General features: G+C 47.5%; 1 pseudogene; it reads right to left on the reverse strand.

Moving 5' to 3' along the window:
- Positions 1 to 1807: 1807 nt before the first annotated feature.
- On the reverse strand, positions 1808 to 4230 carry LOC149328320 (uncharacterized; annotated as a pseudogene).
- Positions 4231 to 7070: the final 2840 nt, after the last annotated feature.

The raw sequence follows: 7070 nt of genomic DNA on the forward strand, positions 1-7070 counted from the left end.
TTACGGCCGTTTCTCCAAACACTTAACGACAGCCAGAATGCCTCAAAGGGTGTTCTGGTCACGTGACTGGTGTGAAAGCCGCGAGGCCCAATTATCTCCGGCCATATACCGTTGTTCAGCCATTGCAGCTTCAAAATAGAAAAGCAGCTAAAAAATATTAATGAAGAAAGAGCCGTCGTGAATGCCACAGTCCAGGAACTACTTTATTACAGATTCGAATAATGCACACGGATATCTCCAGCACAACTCCACGGGGTATACAACAGATTTTAACACGAGATTGTCGACTGTCTGGCTTTAGAGCAGACGAAAAAAGTAATACTGCGCACATTTGAAAGAAGGACCCTCGCCATTTCACGTACACGCTTGCAAAGAAGAAGATCAATGATTGCATACTTATGTAAAGGCAAAAACTGATGATTATGTGCACAGTACGCATTGAACATGTACATACAGATCATAAAAGTACGAATACATATCTAAAAATGTGTTTTGAAGTCAAGAGAATTTATCGAAGGTAGTGAACGAAAGGAGCACGTTATGAATATGATGACAGGCTTGGGCTGCAGCCCAGACCGCAAACAAACACAGCTTCAATACATTGCATACCATATGCAAATTATACTGCACGCATTGTTGACAAAATGACAGCAACGAACACAGGAAAGTTGGTACAACAGAATGAAAGATCTACCAGAACACAACGTACACTTCCAGAATCCGCACATGTGCTGAAGGAAAAATGTCCGCCACTAGTATTGGAGAAGTGGGAGAATCACCTTTCCCCCCGGTTCATCACGACAAGCCTTATCGTCCATCAGCTCAACAAATAAAGAATAGGCCGATGCGCCTATTTTCAACAATACTTTCCAGTATTGTTGAAAATATCACTATCATCCCTCCAACAATACGGCCCAGCAAGAACAGCGGTGTAATACTGCCTCGGCATGTAATGTAAATCGTATGAATCAACTGAATCAAAGGCAGCATAAGCTTTCGCAAGCGGCTCATCTCACGCCCTAAGTAAGACCCCTCACGTTTCAAAAAGCTTTTCGAACACCCGTATACCTGATAGAGTACACTTCGACGAAAGGCATGAGCAAATGAGCGAAAGTTCTATGTCCCACTCCTTTGCGGGTTTGGTTGAGTGCTGGAAATCAGCATCTCTCTTTTTGGGAAGTGTTTTCTTTTTTGGGGGGGTGGGGTGAGGTGGTGGGCGGGGGGTTGATGCTCAAATAGAGGACCTCTACGAAACACCTCAAAAGAGGATATATTGTTACCTTTTTATTAGCCTGGTACCACCTTCCTTCGCAGGAAACAAAACTTCCTGATCACTTAGTTGCTCTGACTCCAGAGTCAGCGTAACACGCTCCCTTGCCTTACATTGCTGTAGGCGGCATGCATTTCGGTATCCTGACTTGCCGGTGCCAAAACTGAATGACATACGCGTTATTTCGGTTGTCCATTGCTTTTCTCAGCCAGTGCCTTGCATGCCCTTCACATTCTGGCGCTTCTGAATCGCAGTATGCGTATAGTATTTTTCTCAGCACTCAGTGCGCTTTCCCAAGGCAGGATGAAGGTCAAAGCTAACCTGTAAATTAATCGCGGCATGCTGTAGAGGTGCGGCGTAACCTGCAAGTAGTTCATATCTGGCGATAAATTGAAAGGAACAGCGTAACCCGTATGGAGTATAGGCTAACGTATGTGCTATAACTTTGTTAAGCCCTTATCAAGTTATACCAAGATTGGACTCTAGGTAAGGCCTCTACGAAGCGATCTAGCGTCATCGTTGTGTTAAACTGAGAAGAATGGGGACAGCGTCTAACAATTATCGAGAATGTCGCTACAACAGCACCGATAGTGTAATAAAAGAATAGTACCACCAGCAACGGCCTAAACTTCATGCGGCCGCAAAACATGGAAGGAGGAAAGCTTAGAACAGCATGATTACTGTTGCAGAGCAGCCTGCACCTGGAGCCAGAAGAGGTTGTTCAGACCATCGCTCGAACCGTCAGGTGGTAGCTGAACGTAGGTGCGACTCTTGATGAGGTACGCCAGCATGGACCTCATCTCAGACTCTTGCAAGTCGTTCTTCCTTATGAACACCAAGCCATCGTTGCGGTCATTCTCAAGCAGCCGATGCTGCGCCAGGTTCAGCTCAAACATGCACCAGCGACTGCGGCAGAACTCCCGGCCCAGTAAGAACAGCGACACGCGGCTCTGCGTTATGGCGCGGCAGATGTTCTCGGTGATCGGGAGGCCCGGGATGAAGTCCCGCTCGTACACGCAGAGTCGAAAGTTCATGGAAGCTTCTAGCTTTGGAAGGAGCACGTCTCGCACCCACTCGGCGTCCGAGGCGTGGTACGAGAGGAAGCCGTCCCACATAAAAAGTCCTGTGTGCGTCTGTCTTCGACGTGCTTTAATGGCTACTTTGAGGTAGAGCAGGCTGTATATGCAGTACCAACGGTTCCTGTAAACTGCGTAGCCAACCAAGGAGACAACCATAATAGAGAGGAGCGCAGGAACGCCGTAAATTCTGTAGTGGTCGGGCGGGGCGCAGTCGTACTCATTCCAGGGCACCTCGAGAACGCGCCTTCCTTCGTACTCCTCAGGTTGTTTGCAGACAAAGCAGTCGCTACACAGAGAAGTGTGCTTGTGCAGCAAGGAAAAAAGGTTCTTCTGCTTGCATCTTGAGCAGTCCCAGGGATTCCAGCTGAGGTCCACGTAGCTGACGTTGTTGATGTCATGCAACATGTCGTCGCTTATTGTGAAAACCCTGCTCTAAGCGCAGGGTTTTCAGTTTGCCCATGCGAGTAAATAACGGTCCCTTCCATTTTGATAATCCATTATACGCAAGATTTAGCTCCTCGATAGGCACATACTCCACTGCACCAAGACCTAGTTCTTTAATCTCGTTGTGAGACAGTATGAGTCGAGTCAAGGAGATCAAATTGGAGAATACTTGTGGGCCTTCGAAGTGAACGATCTCGTTTTTATGGAGGTTCAGAAAAAGGAGTTTCCTGAGTCCGTTCACGTTTTCCCCGTCCAAATAGGTAATCTTGTTGCCAGACATAGAGAGATTGTTGAGGTTTTCCAAGCATTCAAAGGGCGACCCAGAAATGTTAGTTATAGGACAGTTGTTTAGCTCGAGTCTCTTGAGCAGTGGAAATCCACAAAAGGCGCGATTAGGTAAAGAGTTGAGATTGGTGCCGCTCATAATGAGCCGCTGAACGCTACTGTTCTGTTGACAATTTGCGGGACAGTACTGGAACTCGGTGTCATGTGCAACATATGTATCCGCCATGTCCAGCGTTTCTAGGCGCCTTAAGGGGAATATTGCCTCTGGAATGCCTGACAAATTCGTAGCGATGAACGAAGCATTCTTCAAATCTGTATTGAGATCAAAAGCATGTGGATGAATCTTCTTTATGGGCGTCTGGAAAACCTCGAGGGTCTCGGAGACTGAGTGGCAATATGTCTTTATGCCGGATACCATCAATGTTGCATTTATAAAATAAAAAACGCTTTATAGGAGTCATGGCGGTGTACCTCAGCAGGCCTGCAGGGACTTCAGTGACAGTCTTTGAACGTGACGTTCACAAGGTCGGTCGTGAAAGTGAGAGTATTCCAGATCTTATGAAATGGTTCTGCAGTATTCAAATCAGAGTTAGACTTGTACTTATACTGGTCGACGAAGCCGTAGACGTCAAAGCTACAGCTTCCGTCGGCTAGAGTCCCATTGCAGACGGCGACAGCGGCTTGCGGAGGATTGCCGAACGTGATTTTAAGTGTCATCTCGCGAATCGATCCGCGCAGGAAGGAAATGATGAAGGGGTGGTACTGGATGTCCCCGAACTGAGCGAATCGGTAATACTGCTGATTCATTCCTAGAGAAAAATTATCCCATTTTCGAATCTTGGCGGATCGTAGCGACATGCAGACGATACTACCCTGAGGAGTCTCGTAGACCACAGGTTCGCCGGACACGTACAGCTGATCTATCGTCAGCGTCTCTGTGACCGGGGCAGGCATAGAATATTTCCCAACAACGCTCTTTAAAAGGATGGTACAAACGGCGTGCACGTATCTGTTTTCAACGGTCACGTTGCAGCGCTTAAAGCGCTGCAGCAGCGTTGCGTAAGGAGCCATGTCGGTGCAGTTCAGTGACGTGCTGAGGCCAGAGGCTGTTGTCACAGCCCACAAGAGTAAAGCGCCGTTTTTGATCCACATCTCCGTCTGAAAGAAAAGAATACTGCCGTTGAGCAAACCACCACCTGAGCTCATTTTCTCCCAAGGTTCCCTTTAACTGCCAATACAATGAGCTCTTGCGGAATGCGGTCTGCTTTAGTATCTCTTTGGCCGCTTATAGCTCGCAACAGGAAAATTGCGCTTAAGCACAGCATTAAGCGCACGCAGTACCACCGGTACTTCAGGAAACCCACCACTGGTTTTTAAAAACAGGCTTTTAGAATGATAAAAAAAACACTTCTGCGGCATTGTAATACCAGTCTTGGAAGACAGCAGATGAATCAGGTTTGCTAGGGAGGGGGTTAAAATTTTTTTGATGCTTAAGTTTATAACTATATATGAAAGTTGGGCGGCTGCTTTCAATTACTGATATTACACTGTCGGCCCTAAAAAGGGTCCATGGAGGAAAAGGAAGGGTTTTCAAAATACCTGCGGAGCACTCCTAATGAAGCTCAGCAGTCTGTGCTCGAAGTATAGTGACGCTTTGAAAGGTCAACTGCCTGACGCAGTCCAGCTTGAATTGCGTTTCGGCAGACACGTGTTCGTTTCGATCTTTTCTTATTTTCGGCTTTCGGTGCAAGACTTCACTCGTAATCCAGGGATCTATTTTGCAGTTTTCTTTACTTTGTTGGGACAAGAATTTTCTATGCACTTGGTAGCGATAGCCTTTACATGTGTGCTATGGTAGACACGTCATGTTCTTATAATAATAATATTAATAAATACTTTATTCACACCAAAGAAACAATACAAGACGCGGACGCGCCAAAGCCTCAATTGGGCTTGTAGGGCGCCGTCCGGCAGCAGCAACAACCTGTGTTACCAAATCAATTCTTTGTTTTGTGTACATTAAAACATATGCACTAGAGCTGTTCAAGCTCGGCAATAGCATCAGGTAACTTTCTGCGAGTGTTCAAGTGTTGCAAATCACTAACGCATAGGTCAAGATAATCAAGCGCGCTTTCATGTCTGCCACGGGAAAAAATTTTAACAAAGATTTTGAAGGTGTAAACCTTTAGGGATTTGAATGCTGCAGTAAAAATACGCCATATGGAGACAGGAACACGAATGCCGTGAACACGATTGGGTTGTCTAACCACTAAACGCCTGTTGAGGGTTATTTTACAAAATAGCATCTGCAGATCGGCGGATACCTGCAGTCGGTCGTTATGAAAAGCCATATCAGCTTGTAGAATTTCGAAAACGAGATTGCCTACAGAGTTATGGCTCGACATTTTTTTTTTTAATTTTAGTGATCTCTCACCAAAAGATTGATGCTTTTGAGTAGCGCGTTTCTTTGGCGTACCGGAATAGATCTCCCAACTGAACCCCTTCCTCCATTGCAAACCTGTCACGTGGCCTTTTTTGAAGCGAAAGCTTCACTACGCTAGCTGCGTAGCATTTTGGCCGTAGCGGGCGCAAGCCACATTTGCGCATGCGCCATTTGTTGCCATGGGAACCAGGAGAAAAACAGGCAAAGCACATGCTTGCGCGCGTGCAGCTCCTTGAAGTGCATTAAAGCTTTGTGATTTAAATTGAAAAAAATTGCTGATGCTTTAGTTTGGGTAAACCTAGTGTGTACGCGAAAGCTTCTCGCACTCTGCCGGACTTGTTGTCCGTGAATGTCTGGTGAAACTGCCTCGTTTCTCTCCTGAAATAACTTAGACAAATCAGGTGGTCAATCACCTCTCTGACTCGGTTTCCTTCGGCTGTTCCATCGGCTCAGCTGTGCACCTCACTGGGCATGCGCCGTGCTCTTTTCACGGCGGCGCGCGCAGCGTCGCTCGCTTGCCAGATGCGGAATGAATGAAGAGGCGGTTCGCAAGCCTTCGTACTCAGTACAGCAGCACCAAAGGCTACGAGAAGCTATGTCGACGGATCCCGAAGTCGTAGCATGGTACAAGGCCAGCCTACATCGGAGAAGGAAGCGAGAAAGGCCACGCGTGCCGCTGGGACGACCGAAGAACGGGAAGAACGGCTCGCTAAACGACGACGACAGGAAGCGGAGGAGCGACGACAACCAGCCGCCAATGAAGCCGCCGCCTCGACGTCTTCTCAACAACAACCGATGGAAACCGAGTCAGAGAAACGGACTAACCACTTGATTGGTCTAAGTGAATTTGGGGCTGCAACAAGGCAGTTTCAAAAGAAAATCATGGACAACACATTCGGTAGCGCGTGAAAAGCTTTCGCGTACACGCCAGGGTTTACCAAGCTAAAACGTCAGCAAGGTTTCTCCTGTGTGGGGTACAGCAGGGATCAGCGGCGACAACAGCAGCGTGAGCTGTGCAGAGAAGGTCGCGTAGGACGTATCGCACGGTGTGGCGTCGCTGCGGCACGGCCCTTGCTCTGCGTAGGCCCGAGAGGCGCATTTTTGGATTGGGCGTGCCTTTTGGTGTCATATGGCCAAAATTTGTTGACCCACACCGGTAAGGGCAACTGCGTTTTTCAAATGATGAAAATGATGTGGCTATTACTTACGGGCCTCCGCGGTGGCTCAGTGGTTATGGCGCTCGGCTGCTGACCCGAAAGACGCGGGTTCGATCCCGACCGCGGCGGTTGAATTTCTTTGGAGGAGAAATTCTAGAGGCCCGTGTACTGTGCGATGTCAGTGCACGTTAAAGAACCCCAGGTGGTCTAAATTTCCGGAGCCCTCCACTGCGGCGTCTCTCATAGCCTTAGTCGCTTTGGGACGTTAAACCCCATAAAAAAAAAATTACTTACGGCATCCTAGAAATTTGAAATTGCGACCACACCCCTAACAGTAGCGGTTATGTGGTTAACTATGAGAAATTATTCAATCAGCTTGCCAGTTAACATCA

The sequence above is a fragment of the Amblyomma mixtum genome, chromosome 9 (assembly GCF_055824585.1).
Source record: "Amblyomma mixtum isolate Tamu chromosome 9, ASM5582458v1, whole genome shotgun sequence".
Taxonomy (NCBI): Eukaryota; Metazoa; Arthropoda; class Arachnida; order Ixodida; family Ixodidae; genus Amblyomma; species Amblyomma mixtum.